Source organism: Megascapheus bottae, chromosome 1 (genome assembly GCF_031878675.1).
Source record: "Megascapheus bottae isolate mThoBot1 chromosome 1, mThoBot2.hap1, whole genome shotgun sequence".
Taxonomy (NCBI): Eukaryota; Metazoa; Chordata; class Mammalia; order Rodentia; family Geomyidae; genus Megascapheus; species Megascapheus bottae.
Genome location: NC_143509.1, coordinates 32987988 through 33005175, shown reverse-complemented (window position 1 = coordinate 33005175; position 17188 = coordinate 32987988). Strand labels below are relative to the sequence as shown.

Below are 17188 nucleotides of genomic sequence, written 5' to 3'. Positions count from 1 at the left end.
ACAAACCCAGATGTCCCTCAGTTGATGAGTGGATCAACAAGATGTGGTATTTGTACACAATGGAATTCTGTGCTGCTGTTAGAATGGCATTGCCCCATTTGTTAGGAAATGGAAAGTCTTAGAAAAAATCATATTAAGTGAAGTAAGCCAGACTCAAAGGAACTTAGGCTCAAAGGTTTCCCTCATTTGTCATAATCAGTAGAAACCTTGGGCTCTCATAGCAGAGATTTGCAATAGAGCAAAACCTAGATACATAAGGCCCTATAGTATGACGCTAAATGAAAGGACCTCTAGGATATAGAAACAGAAGCCATATAATGAATGATTGTTGTCCTTAATGTACTATGTTATCTCTTATCTGTTTTGCTGTCCCTTGGTTATCTCATATTGTTACAGTATCTCACTTTGTTATCTGATATATTGAATATATTTGTATTTGGTTATTTGAAATTGGATAGGGAAGGGGGAAGACAAGATGAGGGGTGGGGGGGGGGAATGGGGACCAAGACATGAGAAAGGGTATCAATGTATGTGAATTAATGCACCTTCTATCTGGTGAATATAATGTAACCCTTCTATTAATTACAATAAAAATATATGAAAAAAATCAGCTGCTTTCCTATATGCCAACAACAAGAGAAGCGAGGCATAGAACTTGTAGACTGCCCTTGGCAGGATTACCATTTTCATGATGTTAATTCTTCCAATCCAGGAGCATGGAAAGTTTTTCCACTTTCTCAGTTCTGCTTTAATTTCCTTTTTCAGGTTTTTAGAGTTTTCATCATAAAGGTCCTTTACATTCTTAGTTAATTCCTAAGTACTTTATTTTCTTTGAGGCTATTGCAGAAGGAGTTGCTTTCCTGATTTCTGCCTCGCTCCTCTTGTTGTTTCAGGATCTCCATTTGTGTCATACTATAGGGCCTTATGTATCTAAGTCTTGCTCTATTGCAAATCTCCATTTGCTATGATCTCTCTCTCTCGTAGGTCCTGGGCTTGGACTCAGGGCCTAGGTGATGATATCCCTGTATTTTTTGACTCAAATGTAGCACTCTAACCACTTGAGCCCCAACTTCACTTCTGGGTTTTTGGTGGTTCATTGAACATAAAAGTCTTATAGGCTTTTCTGCCCAGACTGGCCTTGTACCACGATCCTCAGAGTCCAGCCTCCTGAGCAACTAAGATTACAGATATGAACCATCCGCACCTGGCTCTTATTCAAAGTATATCTGGAGTAATAAGAAACAGGATCCAGGGACATGAGACTTCACTCTAAAAGTCTTGACTGTTTAAATTCACACTAAACTTGGGATAATAATGTCTTCCTGAATCAGCTTCTAGTTTAATCAATACTAGTAACCCAAGAAGTAATTTTGTTATATTTGTTTGTTACAAAGACCTTATAAGCAATACAGCAAAGTGCTTCAACTTTAGAATCAAATTTTCCTTATTTTTTTTTTTAGTTTTAGATGCAATGTGTAATTTTATTACAAAACCATTCTTTTGGCATTAGTTGGTTACAGTGATAGCAAGATACTGTGAGTGTGGCATAGCAGCTCTAATGTAACAGTTACATTCCTTGCTGACTGAACCAAAGCTTAAATTACTTTAAATCCATCGCATACAAATTATCTGTACTCATCACTGATACAAATCTTTACTTGTATACCTTTTAGGAAAGAGTAGATTCTGTACCATCTAATCTAGGATCATATTAAATGTTGATAAGAGTACAAAAGTAGTAGAGTTCCATCATGAGACCTTTTCCTTCCCCCTTCCTGCTCCAATTACTTTGCTTTAAATGCATTAAATTTCCTAGAGCTAGTAGGAATAGCAGCACCTAAGAAACATTACACTTAGTTCTTGTTAAAAAGCAATGCCTGTGCAATGCGTGTTTTTCAGCATGGATAAGAAAATGATCACCCTAGTTTTAAACTCTTGCTGTAGAGTCTCTTAAATAAATAAAAGCATCCCATCAAGGTTATGTTACTGCTGTACATTTGATGGTAAGTCACTTTCTCTACTGTGTTTGCTTTGAAGAGATCTTCCAATATACCTCCAATATTCCTTTCTTATAGTGTCTTTTTCTTTAGCTAGGACTTCACATAACTCTAATGCTTTATTAAGAATGTCCTCCTTGTTGTCACATTGGTTTTCTAGCATGTCTTCATAGATATCCACAAGAAAGGCAATTAGGTATGGGGATCTGTGACTTGGTTGCAAATCAAGTAGTTGATTTAATAGATTAGGGTATCTGGAAAGGCCATAATCCTGCAGAATTCCTTTCAAGTAGTTCCATGCACTTTCATTATGTGGTACAAGTTTGATCATTTCCAGAGTATACTGGACTTCTCTCTCCAATATAGTGCAGTCATTGTAGCCAGTAGTATTAGAATGACAAAATGTCTTTGGTTCCAGACAGAGTTATTTCTCACATCCTCTTTGAGAAGCTGGTCTACATACTGCAGCTCATTATCCCAAAGCCTAAATTCCTGAATGACCCATTGTCGATGCTGCCAGGCATGATAATTCTTTGCATCTTGATTAAGAATATCAGCAATAAACTCAAGCTCCTGGGATGGGTCCTTCAGCCACTCTACTAATACTCGCCTATGGTGCCAAACTTGATAGTTTTTGGGTTGTTCTTCAATTATTGCAGTGATGTAGTTCATTTCCTCATGCAGATCTTTTTGAAGGGATTTTAAGAGAACTCTCCGAAAATGCCACACTGTATAATTGGCAGCATTTAACTCTATAGCATCCCGGCTGAGCTTAAAGGCGCGTTCACTTCTTTCATCACGCTGTAGAACAGCTCGGATCATAAACATCTCTAAATTTCTCACTGTAGATGATCTGGACCACTGGACTGGGACCGTCATTCTGTGGCACTGGATCTACATCAGCCCATTCAGCTCTGTCTCAGGCCCACGCGGCCCCCAGGACCGCTCGTCCCGCCAGCCCGGGCCTTCTCAAATTTTCCTTATATCTGAGCCCTTATATCTGGCTCTTTACTAAATTACTTACCCTTTCTATAGAGATGATAGTTTCTGTTTCATAAGATTGTGCTGGTAGGCCGGGAGTTTGGCCTAGTGGTTAAAGTGCTTGCCTAGCATGCACAAAGACCCGGGTTCGATTCCTCGGTACCACATACATAGAAAAAAGCTGGAAGTGGTGCTGAGGCTCAAGCGGTAGAGCTCTAGCCTTGAGAAAGTCCAAGGACAGTGCTCAGGCCCTGAGCTCAAGCCCAGGACTGGCAAAAAAAAAAAAAAGATTGTGCTGGTAATTAAAAATTAAAAAGTAAATTTGGACATGGCTGATTATTTTGAGATAAAGAAAATAAATAAACGCAATACCCATCAATATCCCTATGGCATCCTTTAAAGAAATAGAAGAGGCAATCCAAAATTTCATATAGAATAATAAAAGACCCCATATAGCAAAAACACTTCTTAGCAGAAAGAACAGTGCTGGAGGAATTTCAATTCCAAACTTTAGACTCTATTACAGAGCTATAATCCTCAAAACAGCTTGGTACTGGCACAAGAACAGGCCTGAAGACCAATGGAATAGAACTGAGGACCCAGATATTAAACCACAGACCTATAGCCACCTAACCTTTGACAAGGGAGCCAAAAAAATAGAATGGAAGAAAGACAGCCTCTTCAACAAGTTGTGCTGGTAGAACTGGTTAACCACCTGCAGAAAGCTAAAGTTGGATCCTTCTTTGTCACCCTGCACTAGAATTAACTCCAAATAGATCAAAGACCTGGAGGTAAAAGCTGACACACTGAAAACTTTATAAGAAGGAATAGGAGATACACTAGGCCTCCTTAGCACAGGTCGAAACTTTCTTAATAAGGACCAAGAATCACAGCAAATAAGAGAAAGGCTGGATAAGTGGGACTGCATTAAACTGCAGAGCTTTTGTATGGCAAAGGACATAGCTAGTAAATTAATTAGGAAGCCTACAGAGTGGGAGAAGATCTTCACCAACCAAACAATGGACAAAGGCCTCATATCTAAAATATATCAACAGCTCAAAAAATTGAATCACTCCAAAACTAATCTCCAAAGTAACAACCATCCCATTAAAAAATGGGCCAAAGAGTTAAAGTCTTCTCTGAAGAAGAAACAAAAATGGCCTATAGACACATGAAGAAATGCTCAACATCTCTGGTCATAAAAGAAATGCAAATCACAACAACTCTAAGATTCCACCTCACTCCAGTTAGAATGGCCAGGATCAGGAAAATGAATAACAGATGCTGGAGGGGACTTGGCCAGGAGGGATCACTACTACACTGTTGGAGGGAGTGCAAACTCGTTCAACCACCATGGAAAGCAGTATGGCAGTTCCTCAAAAGGCTAAACATAGAGCTCCCCTATGACCCAGCAATTCCACTACTTGGCATTTACCCTATCATCCAGAAACAAAGACATACTAAACCCACTAGCACAATGATGTTCATTGCAGCAGTATATACCATAGCAAAAATATGGAACCAACCTAGATGTCCCTCAGTTGATGAGTGGATCAACAAGTTGTGGTATTTGTACACAATGGAATTCTATGCTTCTGTCAGAAAGAATGACATCGCCCCATTTGTTAGGAAATGGAAAGTCTTAGAAAAAAATCATATTAAGTGAAGTAAGCCAGACTCAAAGGAACTTAGGCTCAATGGTTTCCCTCATTTGTCATAATCAGTACAAACCTTGGGCTCTCCTAGCAGAGATCTGCAATAGAGCAAAACATTGATACATAAGGCCATATAGTATGAAGCTAATTGAAAAGACCTCAAGGATATTGAAACAAAAGCCATATAATGAATGATTGTTGCCATTAATGTACTATGTTATCTCTCATCTCTTTTGCTGTCCCTTGGTTATCTCATATTGTTACAGTATCTCACTTTATTATCTGATATATTGGATTTATTTGTATTTGGTTATTTGAAATTGGATAGGGAAGGGGGGGTGGAAGGGAGGGTAATGGGGACCAAGACATGTGAAAGGGTATCAATATATGTGAATTAATGCACCTTCTATCTGGCAAATATCATGTAACCCTTTTATTAATTACAATAAAAAATATAAAAAATACTTGTATGTTAAACACATCATTTGAAATATGATGTAAAAATCAATGTTAACAAATTCTTTAATAAAAAAGAAAATAAATAAATAGAAAATAAAAGCTTTCAGGTCTCTTCTTTCTACAAATGGTGCATACATTTTCTGAAGGAAAGATATCCATTGGTAGTGAGAAGAGATTGTTCTTTCATTAGAAATAATTAATTCCAAAAAAATTAAAAAGTAAGCTCTCTGCTCAACTTGTTTCAGGATCTCCATTTGCTATGGCTCCCTGCACTATGGCTTTTGACTTGTGACTTTGGCAGTTCTCTTGGTATTCCAGTCCCTACGGGCTTTCTGATTAGCTCATGCCAAGGTTTACTGGAGGCTGGTGGGGATGGAGGGCATGGCTCAGATGCTACAGCACTAGCCAATGAGCAGGCTAATGTTACAGCAGGCTAATTGTAAGGGCTTTAGCTTTGGGAAGGAAACAGTATAATAGGAGAGAGGAATGCATACAAAGGAAATATAGACATCCATAGACAAAAGAACATCTTACATGTATCTTGACTCATTCTGTCCAGTTCTCTGATGATTTTTGCCTGCTGACTTCATCATCATCGTGGCTCTTCCGTTGAACATACAACCACTCACACTGTATTGCAGTTCTTATACACACATCTGCCTTCCACATTCAGCTCTGACTTACACATTGACTCGAAATACTATTCTGTTTGGAAAAGAACTGGAGCATTGTGCAGGAATATAAACCCATTGCAGGTAAAACCTTTATCTTTATATTTACAGTGCTAGCTAGTCATGGAAGCCAAAGCTACAACCAGCACTTGGAAGTGCTTGGTTGAACACAACTGGAAAACTGTGGAAAATTTTGTGACATGAACCCAAGTGCAAACCACTGCAGTTCCATAGTATTTAATTATAGGCTCATTAAGAAGACAGCCCACAAAAACTAGTTTAAACATTTTCATTTTAACTAAATTTTAAAATGTATAGTCACAGATGTATATCATTTCATTTTGAAAAGATAAAAAGAGAGATACAACTTTCATCTCTTGGAATATTTTTCTGGCACTGGGATTTGGGCTCCGAGTCTTGAACTTACTTTCTTTTTTATGTTTGGAACAATATACTTTTTTATTCATTTAGAATGAATATCCTTTATGTAAGTTATTCTGTGTTTTTCAGTTAAATTTTTTATTGTAATTAATAGAAGTGTTACATGATATTCGCCACATAAAAGGTGCATTACTTAACAATCATTGCTACCTCTTCTCGTGTTTTTGTCCCCATTTCCTTCCCCCAACACGCCCCCTCAACACAATATGCTTTTTATGTTACCTTTTTTTTTTGCCAGTCCTGGGCATGAGCTCAGGGCCTGAGCAATGTCCTTGGACTTTCTCAAGGCTAGAGCTCTACCACTTGAGCCTCAGCACCACCTCCGGCTTTTTTGTATGTATGTGGTACCAAGGAATCGAACTCGGGTCTTTGTGCATGCTAGGCAAGCACTTTAACCACTAGGCCAAACTCCCAGCCCCGCTTTTTATGTTACTATTTAACATCTATTAGTTGTAGAAAGAGCTTGCATTTTTGACATATTCCTATTTGCTTACAGTGTACCCTGTTCAGATTCACTCCTTCCGTCACTTTTTCCAGTCTGGGGCTTGAACTCAGGACCTGGGCAGAATCTTTGGGGTTTCTCAAGGTTAGTGCTCTACGAGTCACAGTATTACTTCTTGATTTTTCTGCATATGTGGTACCAAGGAATTGAACCCGCAGCTTGGTGCATGCCAGGCAAGCACTCTATTAGGCCATGCTCTCAGCCCCTTGAACTTACTTTCATGCTTGTTTTGTTTGCATACCTGACAGCCTATTATTTGTTATTCTGGAGCTAGAGCTTCATGAACTTTCCTACATGGGCTGGCTTTGAACTGTGTCCCTACAGATCTCTGACTTCTGAGTAGTCACTAGGATTATAGGTTTGAGACACTGGCACCTGGCGGAATGTACAGCTATTTTAAAGCAAAAGGTCTCATTATTTTCCTTATAATGTTTCTATAATGACAAAATGGATTTTACATGTCAATGATTTCCCTGCTAAAATGAAAATGCGCATTAATAAAATGGCATTTTGTAAGATTTAAGTGAAGCTAACATTAGGTCACAAGAAACCTAACACAAGCACTCTTTCATGTTTTCTGTACAGAAATGCAGAATAGCTGGGGACAGAAAAAGTCTTAACACAATGCTATCTCATATGTTATTCTCATGATACTGATAAACTCAACTGAGGAAATCTGCCAGCCAAGTATTATTTCCTGATGTAAAGTTCAGGAACATCACCAACTAGGTGGAAACAATTAATTGAATATATACTGTCTAGAGAAGGCCCATAGCTTTCTCTGGTTAGAAACGGAATGGATCACGCCACCTTTAATACAAATACCGAAACATCCTCGCAAGCGTCATGCTCACAAAAGTGCTTTCGACATTTTCTTGCTCATTGACTTCTTATTCCATTTTTTTACACTGTTCTAATAGAATATCAGAAACTGAGTGATTCATAAGGAATAAAAATTCTCATTTAGCAAGTACAAGAGCACATGGTAAGGGTTTCCATGCATCTAGCACTACTAAAGCAGTAGAGCAAGAGGGAAAGAAAAAGAAGAGGCTAACCTCATAATAAACTCACTCTTGCATTTGAGAGCCCCCTCTGGTGATGCCATCACTTATCCATACATGAAGGTAAAGTGCTCATGAGTGAGACACAACCTCTGGACACTGTTATGGTGAGCATCAACTATCCAATATAGGAACTTTGACCACACAGGAATCCTAGAGAAGGATTTGAACAGATAAGGAAAGCAAGACCAAATGTCCATGTTATAAATGTTATGCATCATTCAGTGGGCCACAGGCAAGTAACTCTGAAAACACATGCATTAAAGACCCTTAATTAAAAAAACTATATCTCAGCCAGTCATGACTGTAACTCAGAATACCGAGCTGTAAGGACCATGGTTTAAAGTATGGTCAGTCTGGGAAGGAAACAATTAACTAGCAAAAAGGTGGAAGTGGAGCTATGGGCTCAAGTGGTTGAACAATAGCCTTGATCAAAACGCTTAGGAGTAACACTGAGGCCCTGAGTTCAAGCCTCCACACCCCATACTTCAGTGATGCATCCTCTAGCCTACTATGGCTCTGAATCCATTTTCATTGATGATTGCAACAAGGAAAAGAAAGGAAATGTAAACAGAAGGCAGAGGACCATTTGTACAGTTCATTGTGCTTATATATTTAGTTACTTTATTCCTAACATTTGAAACAGGAAAATTTAAAAGTATTGAAAGTAGAGTTATTATTGGGGTTACATATGACCAGAAAAAATCTGCTTTTATTTTCTAAATTGTAAACCGTTTTTCTTACATTCTTTACCATATAGGTGTCAAGTTCTATAATCTGGTCTATTACATTCTATGAATATATCCTCACACATGTACAGGGAGCTATCCAGCTGTAATTAAGGAAAGAATTTTGAGAGGGGAAGATTAGTTTCAACTTTACGAAAGTCCAATGTAATTATAAAGACATTTCCACATGAAATAGGGAGAGACAAGAGTCAAAGAATTGGAGATGCTAATAAAAGCAGAAGTTGGAGTGATGCATCCATGAGCCAAGGAATGAAGATAGCCTCAGAGTCAGGAAAAGACAATGAACAATCTCTTTCCTAGAGCCTGCTTTTCCCCCATGTGGATTTTAGCCACATAAGACACATCCATTCCTGATTTCTTACTGCTAGGAACACAAAGTAATAGACCTGTATTGTTTGAAGGCATTATACTGTGATTTATTTACAGCCCAGGTAAGATAATAATACAGACAAGGGCATTTAAATTTCACTCAACATGTAAAAGTAGGTTTCTAAGTGATTAGAAGCCCCAGGAAAAGTGGGAGCACTGAAGTGATCCCACTGACAGAAGTGAGCCACACAACACAAGCCTAACATCCAAGTTTATAAGGCACAGGGGACATGTGAAGGATATATGATTCCCAGGGAATAATATAAGAAAATATTGCTCTTCATAATTTATTCAAGTTTATGACTCCTGGCAGAAATACATATATAAATGTTTCAGAGAAGCAGGGAGAAATGACTATTTATCATCTGGCATCTTTGATTTTATAACATGCAATCAGAGCAGCAAACAAATATTTTATGTCTATTATTTCACAATTGTTTGTCAGTCTCCATTCTGTTTGTCTCAAGCAACGCATTTCTATATTCTCCTGCTCCACATCCAAAACTGAATTCAGAATCAGTGACTGTATACACTGTAGATGCATTCACTTAGTCCCTTTTCTTTAATTGTTGACTTTTCAAATGTAATCAAGATGAGCTTAATTCTGAAATTACCTTTAGAAGCCACAGTGGTTAAAAGTCCATGTGAGCAGACAATCTTAGGTCTGCATTTCACTTTTTCTATGTACCAAAATCTTTCTGTGTGGCTAAATATCACTTTGTAGAGAGTGGTGGTGACATTAATATCGTCATGATAGTGAAAAGATTAAAGGTAAAAATAGATATATACACTAAGTAGGGTTTAACACAAAGCTCACTTAAAATGCAAAGCTCTTCTTCAAAAAAGTGTTATTAGCTTTAAGATTATTGTCTATGTGGTTGATACAAAGAAAACTGATTCATTAACAACTGTTCATTATGTTTCACCTATCAATTACTAAGTGAATACCTCTAAGATACATTCTATGAAAGGAACTCAAGTTATTTTTTTCATAAATTTTTTATTGTAATTAATAGAAGGGTTACATGATATTTGCCAGATAGAAGGTACATTAATTCACATACATTGATACCCTTTCATATGTCTTGGTTCCTATTTCCCTCCCCCCATCCCCACCCCTCATCTTGTTTTCCCCCCTTCCCTATCCAATTTCAAATAACCAAATACAAATATATCTGGTATATTAGGTAACAAAGTGAGATACAAAAAATCATATTAAGTGAAGTAAGCCAGACTCAAAGGAACTTAGGCTCAATAGTTTCCCTCATTTGTCATAATCAGTAGAAACCTTGGGCTCTCATAGCAGAGATTTGCAATAGAGCAAAACCTAGATACATAAGGCCCTATAGTATGACGCTAAATGAAAGGACCTCTAGGATATAGAAGCAAAAGCCATATAATGAATGACTGTTGTCCTTAAGGTACTATGTTATCTCTCATCTCTTTTGCTGTCCCTTGGTTATCTCATATTGTTACAGGAACTCAAGTTATAAATGTGTCTTCTGCCCACTCTTTCTGAATCATAATCAAATTAAAACCACATAAAGAGAATATTTAGAGTGATATTAAACTTTTGCATTTTGAGAATTGTGAAGTTTTAACTGCAGCTCAAAATGTTTTTTTTTCCTCAGTTGATTTGGTGATTTTCAAATATTGACCAAATAAGGAATCCAGTGGAAAAATATCTCTTTTATTGTAACATTCTTAAAATTGTCATGTTAATTAATCAACCTAAAGAAATACCAATTTTATTTAATCCAGAAATAAATATTTTGCTCCAATCTTATATCATTGGGGAAATGTTTGAGAATCACAAAAGTTAATAATAATCTGAGATATATCTATACTTAACTGTGAATGGTGAATCTATATGTTTTTTCTTCTTTACTCTGAACAAAATCAGTAATAGACTCTGAATTACTTTGTCATTTCTTTTTTTTTTTCAGGATAACGTCTCTTTATTTCTCCTACTCTTTGGCACAATTACCAGGTACTGATTTGGTTTACTTTGGGTACTGATTAGCTTTATCCATGGGCCAGCCATGGGCACCTACATATCTGCTAACACATTATTTCTAAGCACATGTTAAATGAAACTAACATTTAAACAGTGAAATGTTGAGTAAAATACAGTGCCTCATGTCAGTGGATTTCATCTAATCATTTGAAGGTCCACAGGAAACAAAACAACAGCCTCCCCTCTAAACAAGATAAGTCAGGTGGGAGGGATTCCTGGCTCTCTAACATGCTTTTACACTGAAGATTTTGACTCATCAGTTTCAGTAACAGGAGCCAATTGTTGCAATAAATCTACATACCAGCTCAAGCAGAACTGCTTCTCTGGAGAACCTGATGCAGAGCAAATTCAGTGAGGCTCTCCACCCAAGTTTTGTTCACACATGGGTAGGAGGCTTCTTTTCCAGACCCTAAGGGTTTGAGGTTATCAACTTGTAAGGCTCATTCACCAACCGCACAGCAGCTGTAGATCACAGCAAGCTACTAAGGTCTGTAGTTACACACTCTAACAGGCCAACCTCCATTATGAGGGAGCAGGAGCCTGCTTCAAATGCATGCTTTCACTGCATTATCTTTTTTAGTCCTAGGGTCGTATCCTTTCTAGTATATATCAACATTTACCTTTATACCTTCTTAATCATTAATTCTATTACCAGTCAACTAATAACATGGTTTGTCTTCTAAGACCATACTTAGTATCCTGTTGGGGCCTAGCCTCCATCTCTGAGGCCTGATTCTGGCTCAGCTGCAATTAAAGGGCTTTGACCAGGCATTCGGTCTTTTGCATACCTCTCTTAAGGCATCTCTGTGTACGTGACTCGATTGAACCCCCCGCAGTTTCGCGGGTCTCGCAGCAGCTCAAGTCTCGCGCGCTTTCCTGCACCTGTCCTGCCCACTACCTGAAAGCCCCACCCAGACCCTTAGTGGTAGCACAGAGGCCCTCTTCCTATTGGCTAGCTTCCCAGTGCCCACCTTCTCCTACCCTAACAGTATATAACTAATTGTCTGATGCAATAAAAGAGGAGAGCATCAGAGAGAACGAGAGATCAGCAGAGATCAGCAGAGAGATCTGATGCACTTTCATGGTTAACACTGCTTCTGACTCAGCGTGGTTTTTTCTTCCCTGGTGATTGGGGGAGGGCTGGGTCTTCGACACTTACCATCTCGCTCGGCTCCCGGGGGACTACAGGCTGGCCCTGTGTGTCCCTCCCCGCTCCCGTGTTGCTGCCCCGGAGAGGAGAGGAGCAACAGTATCCTGTTTCTATCATTTTATAATTTTTTGTAAGTCAAGCCAAAGTTTCTTTACCCACTGTCTTACATAAAAATCATTTTCCAAGATTTATGTATTTATATACAACACAACTTGCTATCAAAAATTTTCCTAATCTACATTGTGAAAAGTTTGAATAACAAATCAACTTAAATCTTTTTTTGGAAATGATTTCTACTAAGGATTCATAATCAGCATAGTCCTTCAGTGACTGTATGAGTTCATCCAGCAGACAGTCTCCTTGCATAAAAGCTTCCATATCATGCAGTGATTTGTTTATTCTGTGATCTGTGATGCAGTTCTGTGGAAAATTGTATGTTCTTATTTTCTCTGACCTTCCTTTAGTTCCAACCTGGATTTTCTGAGCATTGTATCTTTTACTTGTTTCTTCCTCCATATACATGCTGTACAGCTTTGCACGCAGCTTTTCACAGCTTTTTCTCTATTTTTCAGTTGTGATCTCTCTTGTTGGCACTCAGAAACAATACCTCAGTAGATTGGGGTAAGATTGCCACTGCCATGGTACTAGTATGGATGCGGCCTTGCTTCTCAGTCTTTGGCACTCGCTGTATTCCGTGCACCCCTCCTTCATATTTCATGTGCTTATGAACATCTGATCCCCCAATGCTAGCTCATGCATGTGTAAGGCCACCTCCAGGATCAAATCATTTTCATCTGTTTCTTCTGAGGGAGCCAAAGGTAAGATAATCTGGTGCTTCAGCTGACTTATTTCTTTTTGACATAATGCTACTTCATTTTCTGCAAGTTTCCATAAATCTTCATTTTCATCTCTCAGCAGGGCCTAGGGTCTCCCGCAAGTCCCGCTCCCTCTGGCTTAGGAGACGGCCACAGCCACCAACTCAGGGCCCTAGCCCTGTAACTGGGCTTCTGGGCAATCCAGGAAGGTCCTCAGAGGCCCACAACTCCTCCCGCTGCAGCCTGCCATAGCTGAGGGCTGACCCGCCTGGCTGGGCGCCCGCTGGGCGCAGAGACACCTGGTGGTGCTTATTTTGTCATTTCTTAATCAAAGATTTTTCAAGGGGAACAGACAATCGCTTGGAGAAATACTATTACTTAGCATTTGTTTTCAGAATCATATAGAAAACAAACGAAAATTTAAGCTGAGAATAAACTCAGTAGATCTGGTCTTAGTTCTCTTTGTTGCCAATTACATGTGAAAACTCCGTAAGCAATCAGTATTTTAATAATCCCCATTCAAATCAATAAGTCACATTTTTTAACAGAATTTTTCTTTCTGTCCACAAACATCTCCTTTACCAAAGTTCTGACAGCTCAGATTTGATTGAGCTCAGTTTCCGTGTTTTGAATGGTCATACTCTTGCTTATTAGAGGAAAAAATAATGGTACTATAGGCCCATTCATCTTCAATAAGCAACACAGTGACAAAAGGTGTACATGCTCAGTAATTACATTGTAAAATTATTGTTACAGTTTTGAATTAGTATTACTCATGTAAGTAAATTTATACCTATCATAAAGAAAATTAACCAAACTGGTTTTCTAAATCATTCTCCAACATAGTCAAAAATGACTCTGTACACTATTTTTCACAAATTTTCAAAAAAAGCATAGAGGCCATTACATTTTCACAATAGAGTTATCAATTGCCAATGAGAATCTATTTCATTTATTCATCCTATCTTTAAAATTGATGTTTTAGAGGATCAGCAAGCATGAAGCAACTTGCTAAGTAAAAAAATAAGACAAATTGGAAAATGAACCTTTGCATAAATGTCTTTATTTTGATGTAGACAAGAAAGAATCCATGGTTGCTAGGGGCAAAATGCATCAAGCTGCATGTGACTGAGTGTATAATAGACCTGCACAATGCCAGCTATTTAAATAACAACTTTGAAAACATATTAAAGAGAAGCAAATTAAAAAAAAAACAAAAACCAGTGTTTTCCTCTTTTGAAAAATACCTAGACCACATTTTTCTTGTAAGAAATGGTAAAGGATGTGCTGCCAACTAAAATGAAAGCTTTGTGTCTTCTCCTTGGCATATGGGCTCTCAGTTGATGTAGAAAATATTTTGGGAAACAAAGCATAAAAGAGTCGAAATTACCAGGTTGATTTTGCTCTCAAAAACCAGTTTTCTTCCACTTTGTTTTGTAGTCTGCCAAGCTTATCATTCTTTTGGCAGATATAGGCAAGCTTTTCTGCATCAGGCTCGTGAAGCTGGTTAATGCCTCCAGCATTCACAGTTACCTGGCAATCTATACCATGGACTTTTATTATTGCTATTAATCAATGGGGTGAACTGACATTTGTGTGTGTCACAGGCTGAGTGATTCCTCCCTGTAATCAAAAGATTTTAAAGATGTTTAGAAGGCACTTGAGGAGAATCCTGGTTTGCTGGAAGAGGCATAGTTTTAGAATCAAACTAATTTTATTTGTACTATTTAATTGATAATTTGACATTTGTTTTGGTAAAGGGACAGGCCATAATTTCTTTTTTGGTATTGAAGGCTATATATATTATTTGCTGTTTTTTTCATCTTTATGTTCATTCTCACATCCTCATCCTTCTCCTTGCCCTCATCTTCTTTCCTCTCTCTCTCTCTCTCTCTCTCTCTCTCTCTCTCTCTCTCTCTCTCTCTCTCTCTCTCTCTCTCTCTCTCTCTCTCTCTCTCTCTTTCTTCCTTCCCCCTTTCCTCTCCATCCTTAGCTTCTTTACTCAAGGGCTGTATGAAACTAGCTATGAGCCATACCTATCCCACATATCTAGCAATATATGTATGTCATGGTAAAACCCACGATCTACTCAGGACAAATAAAAGTAGTTGTGGGCTAGAGGGAAAGGGGTCAAGTGGCAAAACACCAGTTGAACACAACCATGAATCTACTACTAGAAAAGAAAAAGAAAAAGTCAGATGGTAGTGTCATGCCTATAATCCTAAAGAGCTGGAGGCCTTAATTCCAATTAACTAGCAAAAAAACCCCTATGCTTGAGCTATAATTTATGTGGTAAGGACCTGAACTCAAGCCCCGATAGGAACACACACACACACACACACACACACACACACACACACACACACACACACGCAGTTTGCATGCCATCGTAGGCATTGGAGCAAATTTATCCATAAAGTAAATAAATGTTTTTAAAATATTTTTCAGTTGCAGATGAGAAATTGAATTAGAAATAAAATTAAGACAAGAAATCACCAGTGAGGAGCTGGAGAGAATAAGATATAGAAAAATAGCCACAGGTGAGAGGACAAGAACTCACATCCCATTTCTGAATATCAGTTGCTCTCTTGGTATCCACAAAACTGAAATAGTGCTATGCGCTAAGCTACATGTCCCAGAGGATTTCTGTAGAGCTGAAGTGTAATAAAATATACAAATGTTAAAGCAACAGTTTTTTCTCATAAAAATAACAAGAACAAACTTTGACATTGTAATCATTTTTAAAAACTGTTAAACACAAAATAATTTCAAGAACATTTTAGCTTGAGTATTGATTAATGAACTGAGCATTAGAAAATCTTATTTAATTTCGCTTCCTTTAATTCTCTTCTTATTCTAATTTCTGAAAGTATATGATCTGTCCAGCATAGACTTCAGACAGAGCTAATGTCTTTTTCTTTGTTTCTTTTGGTGCCAGTCCTGGGCCTGGGTTCTGTCGCTAAGCTTTTTTTAGTCAAGTTTAGTGCTCTTCCACTTGAGCCACATCTCCACTTCTATCTTTTTGCTGTTAATTGGAGATAAGAATCTCATGCATCTTACTTCCTGGGCTGGCTTCCAACTGGGATCTTCAGATCTCAGCCTCCTAAGTAGCTAGGATTATAGGCATGAGCCACTGGCATCCAGAAGTTAAGTTCCTTTATGTACTCTCCCTCGATTTATTTTATTGACCATCAAAGTAGCCAATAAATTAATACCTTTGAGTACATTCTAGAATTCATAGAAAGATAAATGCTATTTTTAAAGTAGGAAAAAGTATCTTTGCAAATTATAGAAGATCTCAAGACTATTTCAAAAGAGAGAAGGGAGTGTGAAATTAGCAGGGTACTGTGATGAAGAGAAACTAGAAAAATAATAGGGTTTATTCTACCCAAGCTATTCCTTTCCTATAGAAAAGATAGACATACTTTTAAGGATGAAATTAGGCATCTTTTCTATAGGAAAAGTATGTCCTGTTTATCAAGTACATGAGACTCTTAACTACAATGGAACACCAGAAAAGCAAGAAATGGAGTTGTGGCTCCATTGGTAATGTGCTGACCTTGAGCACAAAAGCTCAGGCAGAGCCCAAGACCAATGTCAAGCATTCAGATTTCATAAAATATGCATGTATGTGTATGGATATGCATATATGTGTTTGTGGATAAATGTAAGGGTAGGCAATGGAGCTGATAATAAAACTGAACCTTCTGTGCATCTATAGAAAGCTTGAGAAGTTTGCATTTGCATAGATGATGGAGCTGATACTATATAGAAGTTATACTATATAGAACAACAGACCTGTATGTTTACACATGGACTATAGAATCATCATGAGGGATAGCTCATAACACAATCCTTATTTCAGATAACAAACTCTATAATGAAGGAAATGTGGAATATCCAGTAATCATAGAGTAGACATACTCAGCAACCATCTCAACTCCGTTAAATATAAACATTTTCCAACCCATTTCTTGATGAATTCCATTTGTTCTGTCCATTAGAACTTTAAAAAAATTGTTTTGGGAGTTTGGCCTAGTGGTAGCATGCACAAAGACCCAGGTTCGATTCCTCGGTACCACATACATAGAAAAAGCTGGAAGTGGTGCTGTGTCTCAACTGGTAGAGTGCTTGCCTTGAGAAAGCCCAAGGACAGTGCTCAGGCTGTGAGTTCAAGCCCCACAACTGGCAAAAAATTGTTTCATCTCTTTCTTGGTACATAAAAATATAAAACATCAGAAATATATGTATATCTTTTAAAAGATTTTGAAATTATAAATATAAAGCAACAATCATACAATTTCTAGGAAGAAAATAGTTT

The 17188-nt window shown here is 37.9% G+C and overlaps 2 pseudogenes; both read right to left on the bottom strand.

Annotated features, from left to right (window-relative positions):
- Positions 1 to 1460: 1460 nt before the first annotated feature.
- On the bottom strand, positions 1461 to 5780 carry LOC150068931 (protein farnesyltransferase/geranylgeranyltransferase type-1 subunit alpha pseudogene; annotated as a pseudogene).
- Positions 5781 to 12226: 6446 nt separating this feature from the next.
- LOC150068930 (peptide chain release factor 1-like, mitochondrial pseudogene) lies at positions 12227 to 13117 on the bottom strand (annotated as a pseudogene).
- Between the last annotated feature and the right edge of the window lie 4071 nt (positions 13118 to 17188).